Raw genomic sequence first — 14719 nt, forward strand, 5'->3', positions numbered from 1 at the left:
AAGTCTTTGGGGCTTCGGAAATTCCAGCAGAACTGCTGACAACCAGGCTGGAAGGAGCTGTCTGGAGTACTGCCTTTGTTCATAGTTAAAGTGACATATAATAATATTTGTTGTTGTTGTTCAAACCAAGCTATTTTTGAGAGTGAAAGGGGGACTATTCATAACTATGCCAGGACAAGTAGAGTAAATGGGGTGTGCCCTGACAACCTGGATGTAGTCACCCTATCAATAGGGTAATTATTCCTCGGCATTCCCAGAATCTCCAGGACAGAAATGTGATGACCTTCCTTAGAAGTCCGCTACAGCCAAGTGCGGCTCCGTGCTTTTGGGAGCTCCTGCCCTAAGCGTCTCTTGCCTCCTTGTCAGGTCAATTGTTTGAGTTTCGTCCTCAACCGCCTTGATCAGCCTCACAGACTGCAAGTCCCCTTGGCTACCTTTGTGTTGAATAATCCCATATCCTCTACAGCTTTTCCCCACGTGGTTTTCTTGCAGCCGTAAACCCCTCTGGGGGCACTGAGTCCCCATCTCTGGATGTGTTTGATGGAGGGTGAACAACCACTTTCTGGGTTATTGCTGAGGGACCTCTAAGGTTTCTCCATCCCTAAGGCTCCATAATTCTATTATTTCTGATTTATCTTCCTTTAAAGGGCAGGAGGAAACCAACATTTGTTAGGCTCCCAGCATGCATCAAATATTGTGCTTTTTTTTTTTTTAAAGATTTTATTTATTTATTTGAGAGAGAAAGAGAGAGAAAGCACAAGCAGGAGTGGCAAGCAGAGGGAGAGGGAGAAGCAGACCCTCCCGCTGAGCAGGGAGCCCGATGTGGGGCTTGATCCTAGGGCCCCGGGATCATGACCTGAGCTGAAGGCAGACACTTAACAGACTGAGCCACCCAGGCGCCCCAAATATTGTGCTTTTGCCTCCATCATCTTAGTTATCCCCTCAATCCTGTGGCATTGATACTCTTAAGTCACACATTTCACAGGTAAGGAAACTGAGGCCCAGAGAAGTCACAACCCATAAGAGGCAGAACCAGGATTTAATTCTGGGTCCGTTGGGCTCCAAAGCACCTTGGTCACTTGCACACCAGGCTGCCTCTCTTTGTTTTTACAGGAGGACCCGCTCCAGGGCAGATATCTCTAGCAAGTCCCTTTCCCTCCCTGGGTCTCAATTTCCTCTTCTGGAAGCTAGGCAGAGCTAGCCATACTGTGCTAAAGGGCTGCCCCAGTGACTGGAGACACTGGGGCTGGTGGTGGTTAGTGTAGGAAGACTCTATGGGGGGGGGGTTGTCGTGAACAAGGCTTTGAAGGAAGGAAAAGGGGAGTCAGAAGGAGGTGGATTATTTGGTTATGTAATGGACACAGGCAAGACTGTGAGCGTCTAAAGGGGAGGGGGCCCGGGAGATGAGTAGAAACTGCCAGTCTAATTAGGAGAGGCCAAGGGGACCCTGGTGACTACAGCCAGGTTTAAAAAATCCGACGCAACTCATACTCAGCCCACGACCGTGCACGTGGGAAGCACAGCATCCACTTAACAGTAATGCTGTGGAGAAGCGACGGCTGTTCAGCCTCACTTCGGAAAAGGGTCGAGGCCTTCTGGCTTCCAGACCTCAGGCCCAGTAAGGCCTATTGGAAGCGCTGGGCCAGAGATGCCTAACTTGAGTTTTTCCTGCTTCAATCCAGTCCCTCTGCCACACGGTGCCCTTTACCCGCACTTGGAGGCCTTTCGCTCCTGGGGAGACCGACAGCGGCTCCTCCTCCTGAGTATCTGCGGACTGGATCACTACACACTCGCGTCGTCAACATCTCAACTGGTCCGCCCCAAACACCGGGGACGGATTTCTCAGGCGTGGGGGAGGGGGCGGTAGGCCGGCCGGCGCGGCCCGCGGGGGACAGCGGCGACCCAGGCGGCGACGGCCCTCGGGGCGGGGCGAGCGCGCGGGCTCCCGGGTCCCGGCCGTCCAGTCCCCACGTCCGCTCTCGGCGGCGGCCCGGGCCCGCGGGGGGCAGCGGATGGGCGTCTTGCGGACGTCTCGGCGGGGCGGCCGGTCGGGAACCCCGCGGCGGGAGGGAGGAAGGCTTCCGGAAGGAAGCCCAGAGGGCGGCCACCCCTGGCGCGGGACGGCGGTGCCCAGCGCGCCCGTGGGTTCCCCGCGGGCTCCCTCCGGCTCGCACACGGCGGGGCGGCCAGGGGGTGTGGGCGGGGCTCCCGCTCCCTCCCGGGGCTCCGAGCCCCCCCCCTCCGCTGGCGCTCGGGCCGCGGCCCCGCGGCCCCTCGGCCCCGCCCCGCCCCGCCCCGCGGCCGGCCCCGCCCCGCGGCCTCGCCATTCCCGGGCAGGCCCCGCCCCCCGCCGCGAGTCCCCGGCCCCGCCCCCCGTTTCCGCTGGCGGCGGCGGTGGCGGCGGCGGTGCCGGCGGTGCGGGAGCGGGCGCGAGGCGGGACCCCACGTTCCCCGAGCGCGGTGAGTGCGGCCCGGGGCGGGCCGGGGACCCGGGAGCGCGAGACCTTGCGGGGCTCGGGCCGGCTGTGGGCGGGCCGGGCCAGCCCACGCCCCGGTCCCCGTCTTGGGGAGCAGCTCGGGGGCGCCCCGGGGAGGGGTGACGGGAGGGCGGCTGTGGGCGAGCTGAGAGGGAGGGATGGGGTAGGCGCCCTGTGAGGATGCGGGAAGCGGCTGGGGAAGGGGGTGTGTGTGCGCGGGGCCCCGTAACAGAGCGAAGAGGGGTCTGCAGGGGGAGAGGCTCGGAGGAAGACCCTTTGGGAAAGGGGCTGCGGGAGAGCGGACAGCGGAATCCCAAGTGAAGGGATGGGAGGGCTTTAGGATGCAGCAGAAGGGGAGAGCCTCAGAGCTGTCAAGGCTTTCTGACTGTGTGGCCCAGTGGACTGGCTTGGGCTAGTCCCTAGAGCGCCCCCAGGGAGGGCATGGAGGGGGGGAGCTCGGGCAGGACTGGGATGCTGCCTGCGGCCCCCCGGACACCCTCTGACCACTCCTTGGGCCACCGCTCTCACAGTGACGGGGCTTTGGCACACTCCGAGTTCCAAGATGTAGTCCATCTGTGCATCCAAGTTTGGGACTTTAAAAAACTTTCTTGTGGTTAGAAAAAAAAAAAAAAGTCCAAACAAGAAACTGGCTTGTTATGTGAGCAGAATTTGTACTTAGGTATCTCGGAACTGGAATCTTTGATGTCCTCTTTTTGAAAAAGATCCTGACCTCTTCCTGAACTCCTCTCCGAATGCCTGTACTGTCTGGGCCAACCTGCAGCATTGGGATAGTGTGGGATCCCCTGGGTTGTGTCAACCAGCTTGTGTCTTCCCATCCCAAAAATGGGGATAAGAGGGCGGCAGCTCACTTCCCTTGGGTTCAGAGAAGCAAACTCATTATATGAGGGTGTCCTTCGGACCTGCAGCTGTCCCCTTCTCTGAGGTGCCTCAGGTATTTCCTCCTCCAGGAAGCTTTCCTGGACCAGTGGAGAAAACTGAGGACTCATGCTCTGATCCCTGTATACCCGGCAGCTTCCCTCTCTCTACTAAAAATAGCCACAGAGAATGTTTTGTATGTATGTTCTGCTATAAAGATGTGCAGTCAGCTTGTCATCGTAAGTAATGGGGAAGGGAGGTGAGGTATTAAGGATAATTTCAAACAATGGACTGGACAAATCATTTATATTTAGCTAAGGAATGCAGCCAGGGAGGCAGACATTCATTCACAGGGGCTTCCTATCTTCCACCTGGTCCTGGCAGGGCTGATGCAGCTGGGCTTTGGGTTGGGGGTGAGGGAGGGAACAGGATTGGGGTGGATGAAACTTGAAGGGTAAACCAGCTCTGCACTTACTCATTGAAGACCTGTTGTGTGCAAGGCCCCGAACAGCTGAGAGTAGACCAGAATGGAATGGGCTTTTTATTTTTATTTTTTTGGTTTGACTAAATCAGATTTTAATTTTTAAATCTATGAACAGATATTTAGTATTAATAATAATGACCACTGTTTATAAAGTAATTTGTAGTTGACCAAGTGCTTTCCCTGCACATTAGCTGTACATAATTTTATTTGATTCACACATAATCTTGTAAAGTTTATGTTCTTTATAATTGCCTTCTTATAGATTGGGAAAATGAAGCTCAGAGAGAGTCAGTGACTTCTCTGAGGTTACAGAACTCATTAGGTGGAAGAAGCGGAACTTGAACCCGTGGCTTCTGACCCCCACCCCCCCCCCCCCCCCCCCCCTTTTGCATTATGCTCTGCTGTCTCTGCCATTCTTCCCCATTGAGTCTGTGGAGAGCAGGGCTCTGATCTTAGCTCTAACACCATCTGTTTGTGCAGCCCTGGGCATGTTACCTCCCCTTTTCAGCTCTGTGTTTTCGAGGGTTACTGGAATGAAATGTTTCTAGAGTTTCTTCCTGTATTAGATAATTAACGATAGAAGATGCTAGTGGCAGCCAATCAGTCAAGTAATAAGTGCACTCTATTTAAAATTTTTTAAATTGTGGTATGAAACAAAACAAAATTTACCATCTTAGCCATTTTTAAATGTAGAGTTGTGCAACAGATCTCCAGAACTTTTGCATCCTGCAAGACTGAAACTGTATGCCCATTAAACAGTAACGCTCCATTTCTTCCCCCCACCAAGCCACCATTCTCCTTAGTGTGCTTTATTATGCTCTTACTGTGTGCTCAGTACATGTTGGCCTTGAGGAATTAATAAGGAGGGTTGTGGAGAAGCAGGCCAGCTTAAATAAGAAGGCCTTGGGCCTGTGGTGGCTGGCTAGAGAGCTGGCCCTTATTCCCTTGTCTGTAACTCCAGTTCCTGTATTAAGTGAGTGAGTGGGAGAGGCCTTGGGCAAGTGCCTTCACCTCTTGTAGCTTTAGCTTCCTGCTTGCAAAATGAAGATAACAATACCAAGCTCTCGGGGCTATTAGAAGGAGCAATGAGACAATGTATGTGAAGCTCGGAGCTTTGGGCCTCACACACAGCAGGTGTGCAGTAAATAGTGGTTGTTATTTATAACCTAGCTGAGGAGACTAGACTAATGAGCTCAGAGCAAGAGAGGACAAGACTTCTTTTCTTCTACCATGAAAGCCCAGGCCTGGTGTGATGGTCATCCTCACTGACTGAGAGGGAATGGGTCAAATCCAGGTACCTTAGCCTGGCACTCAGCATCCTTCCTATCCATCTCCAGCCTTCCTGTGTAGCCTTATCTCCCAGCCTTCTCCCCCAGGGACCCTTGGTTCCAGCCAAACTCATCTCCCAAGCATGCTTTGCTCATTCCTTCTTTGTCCCTGAGTTTACACTGTTCCACTTTTCTGGAGTGCTCTTCCCCACCTCATCCTCCCCCACTTTCAAGACCTTATTCATGTTTGAATTCCTTCCTGGAGCCTTCCCTGGCCACCCATCCCCAAAGCACCTCTTTTTCCTTGGAACTCCTCTGGCATTTTCTGTCTTCATCTCTCCTGGCTTTTATCCACTGCCCAGGGCGATTCTTTAGTGAATTCCGCAAACACTTAATGCGTGTGTCATAGTACAAGAGTCTGTGCTAAGTTCTGATGATGAAAAAATGAAAAAACGTAAAGGTCCTTGTCTTCGTGGGGTATATAATGCAGTAAAGGTTAAGAAAGGTCTTCAAAAAGTGGTATTTCAAGGTATAAGGTGAGTGGCCTACTGTATTGTGTGGGTTCAAACAGGGGGATTGATCACCCCAATTCTGGAGAAGCACCTCACGCAGCAGGGGGTGTTTGATGTGAATTTGGAAGAGTGGCTTGCACTTCAGCAAAAGGGAGGAAGAATCAGCCTGTGGAGAGGCACTGAGAGTGTGGGCTGATGAGTAGGTTGTGTGAAGGGAAGCAGAGGGAGGAAAGCCTGGACAGGTAGACAGTGGACCTGTTGTGGTGGCTGCACATGTGCAGCCAAGGAATTCCATCCACCCATCCATCCACCCATCCATTCACCCACCCACCCACCCACCCATCCATCCATCCATCCATCCATCCATCCACCCACCCATCCATCCATCCATCCACCCATCCATCCACCCACCCACCCACCCACCCATCCATCCATCCATCCACCCATCCATCCATCCATCCATCCACCCATCCATCCACCCATCCATCCACCCATCCACGAGAAGCTGAGTGCCCACCTTGTGCAGAAAGCAGTCAGCATTGGGAGGCTCAGGAGCTTTGCACGTTTTTGCATAGGGGCTACAGAAGCAGGGCTAGGCCTAAGGAGGGAGAGTCTGGGGTCTGGGAAGGGGGAAATCATGGCGGGGAGAGCACTGGGAATCTGTGAGGAATGGCGAGGAGAGGAGCCGGATTGGGGACATTTTGGAGGCAGGGTGGAGGGCCTTTGTGAATTGACTGGATGGGGGATGAGGAAAGGAGGAAGGGGGATTGGATTGAAGCCGATTCTGAGCTGGGTGACTGTCAGTGGGCAGTGCCATTTACTGTTCCCAGTGCTTACCATCCTTTCTCCAAGTAGATGGGAAGCCCCTTCAGGACGTGGATTACAGCTCCCTCTGTGTTCTTCCTGGCCCAGTGCTCACTGCTGAGTGGCACAGAGTGGGCACAGTGTGGACCTCTGATGTCCTCAAGAAATGAATCTTGCACCTTCTACAATGCCAGATTTGCACCCACAGCAATATTTATTTGTACATGGGCCTGGCTTTTTCCAGAGTCACGTTCTGCAGAGAGCCAAATATCTCCTGTATATGTCTTCATAGCCCAAGTTAACTACCCTTCCAACTTCGCTCCAGTTTTCTCTCTCGCCTGATGGCCATTTTCTGCCACATTGTTATTGCTCCACAGGATAACTGTGGATGTGGTAGAGATGGAAAGAACAACGTGGCCTGTTCCTTTACATCAGCCCCTCACATAGGGTATGTGAGTCAGAGTCATGTCTCAGTAGAGTTATATCGTTTTACAGATCTTGAAACTTCAGATCATTTGTCAGTGGTCAGAATTACAGATGTTAAATCCTTGATGCCAAGGGTCTACCCAGGGATGGCAAATAGGTTTAACGTGGATACTGTTACCTCTGTAACTGCCCATAGCAGACATCACTAATTGATCACAGCTATCTTGACTGCTGAGCCAGGGCTTGGGTTCTGCGCCTGATGCTTCAGGCACCCACTATTAGCTGAGCGGCATTGGCACCACAGCTGAAACCAGTTTGCCATTTCTGGCCTTCTGCATCTGTTGATTGAATAGATTCTAGGTGGGAGGCTGCCTCCCCAAAGAGTGGCCATTGCTGGACAGAGTTCACCCTGGAGTGGCTTCCCAGCAGAGTGGTGACTTAATTTTTTATTTTCCTGCAGGAATATCCTGGGATCTTCTCTTATCTGTCAGCGGCCAAGGTGTTTGCAGGAAATTCAAAGGAACAGGTCAGTCTGGGTCCATCGTGTGGTGGGGTCTCTGAAAGTGTGTGTGTTATAAACTGTCTAAAGTCTCTCTTGCCCTTAACTGTGGATTGGGGAGGAAGGATAGAATGGGATGCTGATATTTTCTAGATGTCTCTCTGTCTTAGCTCTTGACTTTGATTTGATAAGCTCCTTCAACTGGGCTTTGGGGGTTAAGGAGACAGTTACCCCCTCCCCGCTATTTCTGACAGTTAGGATAGTACTCTCAATTTCTTTCCTGACCACCCTGATTACAGGGAGGAGACCTAGGGAAGCAGGAGAGGCCTGTAACTTCCTGCTTCCTGTCCCCTCCCAGCAGGCTTGGGAGCCAGGGTGGAGGACCTCCCCCTAGCTGGCCAGAAAAGAATCTGGGGGAATCTGGCCAATCCTACCTGTCTCTTTTCCTCTGTAGTGGCCGCTGCAGTCATGCCCATGGCCCTTCGGGTGGGTACCCTCTGCCGGGACCCTCACCAGGATCCTGATTTGTGCTCCCACAGGCTCCTGGGGTCTTGCTGAGAGCTGCTTTTGTTCCCAGCACTGGCGCATCAAGGCCTGCCGCCAGTGGGAGCTAGCAGGAGCTCCTTAGGCAGGTAGGCAGCCTTGGTGGATGGTGCTGATTCCGGTTCGCTGTGGGGGTGCTGCTTACAGACCTGGGCCTTTTTGTGTTTTAATTTATGTGTGTTTTATCCTGTGGCTTCCTCCTGCTGGGTGATTTGTAAATCTCTCACCTTCTAAGAATTCAGCAGTGTGGGGGTGGGGAAGGGGGTGGCAGTTGGAAGGATGGTGCTGGCTGATAGCTCACCTTGCCAAAAGATTCCTTTCTCCGTGAGTTCCAGCAGAGAGGATATGGTGTCCCAGGAGTGGCCTCAGACCTCTTCTTGTCCTGCCGTACTTTGTATGTCATACTTAGGATACCAGTGCTCACATTTGTCATCCTCATCAGGAGCCTCGGTTTCAGACTCTGTGTCCACAACGAATTTACTTGAAGTCGTATCAAATCTTACTTTAAATCTCATTGACTTTTCCCCAGAGTCCTGCGAGGTAGTGCTCATTTGCCCCCATGTTACAGGGGCTGCAGCTGGGGCTGAGAGCGGGTCAGGGACTTGCCGGAGACCCATCGGTAGTGGGAGGTGGGGCAGGGATTCCAACCCGAGCTGCCTGACTACCGCAGCGCCTGCCCTTCCCACTGCAGACCTGCTGCCCCTTCTCGCGGCTCCTGAGACTTGCCTCCAGGTCTGTCCTTTGGCCTGCTGCGGCAGGAATGTGGGAGCTCCCATTTTAAGTCTTCCCCCCTCCTCCCCGGGGCCTGGGTGGGGTGTCTGCTTTCATTGTCGCTGCTCTGGGATTTGGAGCACTGCCTGTGGATGGACGGCTCGGGGCAGCCAGGCCTGAGCTGAAGGAAAGGGTCTGGTGGAGAGCAGGCGGCAGGGAGGGAAAGGCTCGAGGACTCTGTGTCGCTCCTTGCCGCTCAGCACCTCCTGGCCCTTCATGGAGACTCTGTGGGGCTTGCTCCTGGGGAGGTCCCGCCAGGGCAGAACCTGGGGGTGAGCTTCTCGGGAGGCCCGCAAAGCCTTGGGGAGACAGACAGGCCCTGCTGTCACCAGTCACTACTGGCCAGAAGACCGGCCTCCTTCTGTACATCTGGGAGGGAGACCTGAGGGAGGGACCCTCCGGGCAGGAAGCTTATCCTCTCCTATGGGTTTGGCCTCCCAGGGCTTTGGTGTTGCCATTTCTCGTCCTGCTGTTGAGCCTCCGGGATGATGACCGGCTCCTGCCTCTGCCTCTAACGGGCTTTGTGGCTCAGGCTGGTTTCCTCACCTGCAAAGTGGGGGTCTGGACAGCCAGTTGTTGAGGTTCCTTTAGCTCTGACAAAGGTGGTTTCTGAGTGAGAAGAGGGGGTAATTTTGGCTTCCAGCCCCTGGGCTTCCCAAATACCTCCTCCTCTCAAGTGCCCTCCCTGCCTCTGGCCTAGAGGTGGATGGAGGAGGAAAGAGTGAAGTTAATGATTAAACCGGAGGCCCTGATTTTTGAGGGAAGTCGGACTGGGGGCGGAGGTTGTTTACAGAGATGGTCGCCTGTCTGGTTGGTGGCAGGCTCTTGCGGCCTGACTTTGTCCTGTGCTGATGTTATTTATTTGACAGAAAGACACAGCGAGAGAGGAACACAAGCAGGGGGAGTGGGGGAGGGAGAAGCAGGCTTCCCGCTGAGCAGGGAGCCCGATGTGGGGCTCGATCCCAGGACCCCGGGATCATCACCTGAGCCGAAGGCAGACGCTTAACCACTAAGCCGCCCAGGCGCTCCACTGGTGCTACTTTTATTTTAACTGCCTCCTGCCCCTGCCTGCTGCATTTAGGAGCTAGAAAGTTCCATTGCTGCACTCCAGCCTGATGAGTTAATAATTTCAGCTTCAAGTATAACCACAGCATCATGAAACTAGGGTTCCTGCCTGGGTGTAGTCCAGCGTCCAAACCCTTTCCCTCCTCCTGAACCAACAACTCAGCCTGAGTTGGGCTGAGGCCCTTGTGAACGGGACGGAGCCAGAAGGAGCACCTCTGCCGGCTTGGAGTGTCACCGCATGCATGCTTTAGTTCATACTCAGGAGTGAAGGTGCATTATTTTTTGACCATTCATTGTTTAATACTATCTGTGCTTTTGAGTTTACCGCACCCCTTCTCCCCTCCCACTTCCTTCCCACTCCCCATACCGTGGCTGGAAATTAATTGTGCTTTGAATAATCACTTGCTTTTTGAGAGTCTTGTGATCATTTTTATGTTCAGCGGTCCGTGTTCGTTCAAATATCCGACCTTGTGATGGGGTTGGGAAAGGGAAGGATGAGGAGGGACGACTGTCCAGAGAGTCTGCAGAGTCATCTCAGTAGACCCCCTGGGGATCCCCCCGCTTTTGGGGGAGGCTTGAGCCTCCCTGCAGGAAGGCTGAGGGTCCTGCAACCCTGGCACAGGATCTTGGTGAGTTCTTGGTCTTGGCCTTAGCAGCGTAGGCCACTGCTAACCCTTACAGCACCTTTGTGCACATTGGAAAAACTGCCCTTTCTCAGGTTAAAAAGAAAAATTAAAACGAATAAATGATTGTAAGACTTGACCAAGGCCCAGCTGTGCCTGGGAAGTGTCCTGGAGTGGCCCAGGCTGTCTGCACAGCGGTGCCCACCACCTGCCACCCCACAGGGGCACACGTTGCCCATGGCACAGGCCCGCTGTGCTCCGCCCACCCCCAGGGAGGGCCGCGGGTCCGGCTCTGAGTCAGGGCGAGGGGCTGCGGCTGGGGACGGGCCTCTGAGAACAGTGGGTGAGGGCGAGGGACATGAACTCCGGGAGGGTATTCAGAGCAAGGCTGGAACAAGGTGTGGCCAGGCACATGTGTCTGTGTGTGTGTGTGTGGGGGGGGTTAGTCTGTGTGTGTTTGCCCCAGTGTGTGTGTGGCTGGGTATGCCCGCGTGGGTTTGGGAAGGAGTTCTCTTGCATTGTTCTGGGACTCAGGTGAGAGGCCCACCTGAGCCCTTTCAGTCCATCACTATATACCTGCGACGTGAATGCCTCCTCCTTAGAGGGCAGTGTAAGACTTGAACACAACGCCTGATAGTCCTGCTCAGCCCTCTCACCTGGCCACCTGCCACAGTGGGGAAACTGAGGCTGAGGGGCCTGCTACTCTCTGACAAGCCTTGGGGGTGGTGGTGCCTGGGCCAGAGGGAGCGGATCCTGCCGGAGCAAGTCCCCAGCCCCCACTTGGGCGGAGCCCTATAGAAGGGCTCAGAGGGGCAGGGTGACTGGCTGCCTTTGAATGGGGGTGTGTGAACACGTAGAATGACATGTTGTGTTTTAGAGAAAGTGAGGTAGAGGTCTGGGCTTGCAATTTTCCACTTGTCTTAATCCTGAGAGATTCTAAACAGCTTTGTTTAAAAAACTGGACGTGCACATTGCAGCCACCTGAGGGAGGAAGTGCCGTTGGGCCCCCCAGGAAGGCAATTAGGTTTGAAGCCAGAGTTTGGATGTCAATGCAGCTTGTGGGCCCTGGAAGGTGGGGAGGGAGAGCCCCTAGAGCAGCCCTGAAGGCATGAGTCACTCTGAATTAGCAGCTGTTGCAAATTGGCTCCCACTTGCTGCTGGAGATGGGCGGGTGGGGAGGAAGCTCCAGGCCAAGGCATCACCCGCCATCTAGGCTGTGGGCACAGAGAGGGACGTGGGTTGGAACTGCCTGTCTGGGCGTTTCCCCTCTCCCACTGTTAGCCAGAGCAGTTGGAGCTGGTGATGGTCAGCCCGCCTGTGTCTGTGAAGGTCCCCCTCGAGGTACCGGCGGTACCTGCAGGTACCTGCAGTGCAGGGAGGATACTATAGTACGCCATCCTGTCCAGGGCAGGGCTGGGTGGAACTTTCTTGGGGACCCGTAGAGGAACCCAGGGGAAATCGGGCTGGGCCTCGAGAGAGGGGTGAGAATTGGGGACGCAAAGGAAGGGGTTCTTTGAGGATTTGCAGTGGTGGAGGTTGGGGTTGAGATGGGTGTGGCTTGGAGATGAGCGCAGAGCGGAGGGAGGGGCATAGCTGGCGAGAGGTGGGCTCCACGCTGGGGGCACCTTGAATGCCACCCGGAGGAGGGTCAGATTCCAGGAGGCTAGCAGTAGGGAGTCAGTATTGGGGGTGGTCCCTGAATGGGGGGGAATGACAGGCTGAAAGGGATGTTTTAGGAAAAATCACCTTGTGCAGAATTCAGGGTGAATTTTCTTTTTAACATACTTTTCTTTGTTATTGTTGCAAAAATAACACAAATTCATTATAATATTCGTACGTTACATAAATTGTATAAAAGGAAAATCTCCTATAATCCTGCCCCTCAGAAATAGTCACTGTTAATACTTTGGTTTTTATTCTTTCCAGGTATTTTTATGAGCGACTGGCATCCAGCTGTCCACCTATTAACAGTTTCCACAAATAGAATTGTATTATACTGACTGGCAACTTCTTTAGCCATCTTTCCACATGAGTGCATAGAGAATGACCTCATTCTAGGGAATAGCTGCATGGACTTGCTGGATGAGTGTTGTATTGATTGTTTATCGCCGCAGAACCAACCACCCCAAAATGTAGTAGATTAACACAAGAAACATTTTGTTTGCTCACAACTCTGTGGCCTAGCCCTGCTGGCCGGGCTGGGCTGGTCTCATTACCTAAGCCTATTAATGTGGCGGCAGTCACCTGGTGGCTCTGCAGGGCCTGGCCGGGCTGAGAGCCTCAGCACCTGTCTGGTGATTGGTGCAGCCTCTCACCTGGGTCCCTCCCAAGGAAGCTAGCCTTTCAGGTGAAAATGGGATCTCCAGGACCTCTTGGGCTGTAGGCTCTGAGGCCTCACAGTGTACATCCATTGGCTGCTTGGTCAAAGCAAGTCATAGGACCGGTCAGAATCCCGGGGCTGGGGGAAAGACTCCACCTCGTGAAGGCACGTGTGCTCAGGGCTGGGAGGACATGGATGTGCAGTCCCTTCATGTGCCCAGAAGGAGGAGAATTAGACTATTTGGGAATAGACCCCACTGATCTTTGGAAGATAGCACAGGCCCCTGCCCTTCCCGCCCCTCTCTTCACTGTATGGGTCAGCCTGGGAAACTGGCAAGGACAGGGCACTTGATCTTGCTGGGCGAGAGGTGTTGTTTGAAGTAGCTTCTGAGTGTTTGTGTGTGCGCAGGGCTTGTGCTGGCAGGGGCTTGGGGGTAATCTAGAATTTGGACTCTGGAGCAGACAGCTTCTCCTGCTAAGGCTACCGGAACTGTAGGAGGAGGGCTGGAAGCTCTGGAAGCTGCCAAGGGCTTGGCCGCTTTGTACCCCTTGCTAATTTACGTGGCATCTCTGAAGAATGTGAGTCCCTGAGTGACAGGTCTTTAAGAAAGCCAGCTGGCCACTCCAGATCCAAGCCTCTGCTGGGAATTCGTTTACTCATCTACCCAGCAAATACCACACCTACCATGCATCAGACTTGCTCCCCATCCTTTCATAACTGCAGATGGGAAGGGAGAAGACCTGGGCCTGTACGGTTCCCAGGTCTTCCTTCTCAGGCAGTGCAATGGACTTGACATTTTGACTTCCCACAGTGTATTTGTTTTGAAGGTTTTCTTATCACCTACCTCGGTAGAGCTTCTCCTGTGAAATGTCACAGTGGCAGGGAGGCAGAAGGAAACAGAGGAAGAGGCAGCTCTGGGTCCTTAATGAATCCCCACTGCTAGTTTAGATGATGCTGCAGTGGGCTGCTGGTGAAGTCCTCATCGGCACCGATCATTCATCAAACTTACCTCTCCCCGGAGATCGTAGGCTGGACTCGAGGAAATATACTTTCTTAGCACAACAATGTTTTTTGGCCTGTCATCTGCCTCATGGTTTGTGCATTCATCAAATAAGAACAAAGGCTGAGTGGGGTTTCACATTTGAAAACCCCTTGGTGTTTTATTTTCTCCCTGCTCCCTCTCAGCATCTCTTGGAAAAGAAATGCTTTGTGGTGGAAAGGTTCTCTGTTTGTGAAAGTGCAGTCCACACTGTGTAGCTCAGCCTCTGGGTCATTCCTCTTCCTCCTGCTCGACTGTGCTGTGAGGACAGTGACCCAGCTCAGTGAGAGAACTGGGTGAGGAGTGTGGGGAAGGGCAAGCAGCTGCACCACACTCGGAGCCACCCGGATGTGGCTGGGTGACCCGGGGTGCAAGCGCTGGGCTACTGTTTTGGGGTTAATGATATCTGATCAGCTCACAGGGCAGACTGTGCACTAGCATTTAAGGTTGAGGAAAAATGTGCAAAGCTGAGTCTGCAAACCTTGAGAAATCTGGCATCCCAGCAAGACAAGAAACCTCAGCAACTCCTTGTGCCCAAGGAATTGGAAAAACTGGATGGAAGACCTCAGCCTGCTTCAGACTTCAAAGAGTTTGCTCCTTTGAGACATATATATAGTAGGTACCTTCCCCATAAGCAGAGATCCAAGAGGCCGTTCTCTGATTCCTGACTTCTCTGCCCATGCCTCCACCCCCATTTCTGGTTCTCTATCAATATGAGGGTAGACACACTTCAGCGTGCTCAGGAGTCATGCTATTAATTCATTAACAAGCAATTATTGAGCACTTGGATTCTTTTTCTTAATTAAAAATTTTTTTAAAGATTTTATTTATTTGAAATAGTGAGAGAGAGAGAGCACTAGTGGGGAGCAGAGGGAGAGGGAGAAGCAGGCTTCCTGCTGAGCAAGGAGCCCAACGTGGGGCTCAATCTCAGGACCCTGGGATCATGACCTGAGCCGAAGGCAGATGCTCAACCAACTGAACCACCCAGGTTCCCAGTTTTTTGTTTTTTAAA

The 14719-nt window shown here is 53.4% G+C and overlaps 1 protein-coding gene across 7 annotated transcripts in view; it reads left to right on the forward strand.

The window, feature by feature from the left end:
• The first annotated feature begins 2369 nt into the window (after positions 1-2369).
• The window catches only part of TSPAN9 (tetraspanin 9), a 196567-nt gene continuing 184217 nt past the window's right edge, over positions 2370-14719 (forward strand). For 5 of the 7 annotated variants that reach the window (XM_073886923.1, XM_073886922.1, XM_073886925.1 and 2 more), the window contains exons 1-2: positions 2376-2460; positions 7308-7373. The gene's annotated coding sequence lies outside the window, so the exon portion shown is untranslated. Of the gene's footprint in view, positions 2461-7307; positions 7374-7885; positions 7979-9534; positions 9996-14719 lie in introns of those variants that run through there. The other 2 variants (XM_025851896.2, XM_073886924.1) reach the window with 2 other exon arrangements.

Source organism: Callorhinus ursinus, unplaced genomic scaffold (genome assembly GCF_003265705.2).
Source record: "Callorhinus ursinus isolate GAN/ISIS: 27379988/994484 unplaced genomic scaffold, GSC_fseal_2.0 scaffold74, whole genome shotgun sequence".
NCBI lineage: Eukaryota > Metazoa > Chordata > Mammalia > Carnivora > Otariidae > Callorhinus > Callorhinus ursinus.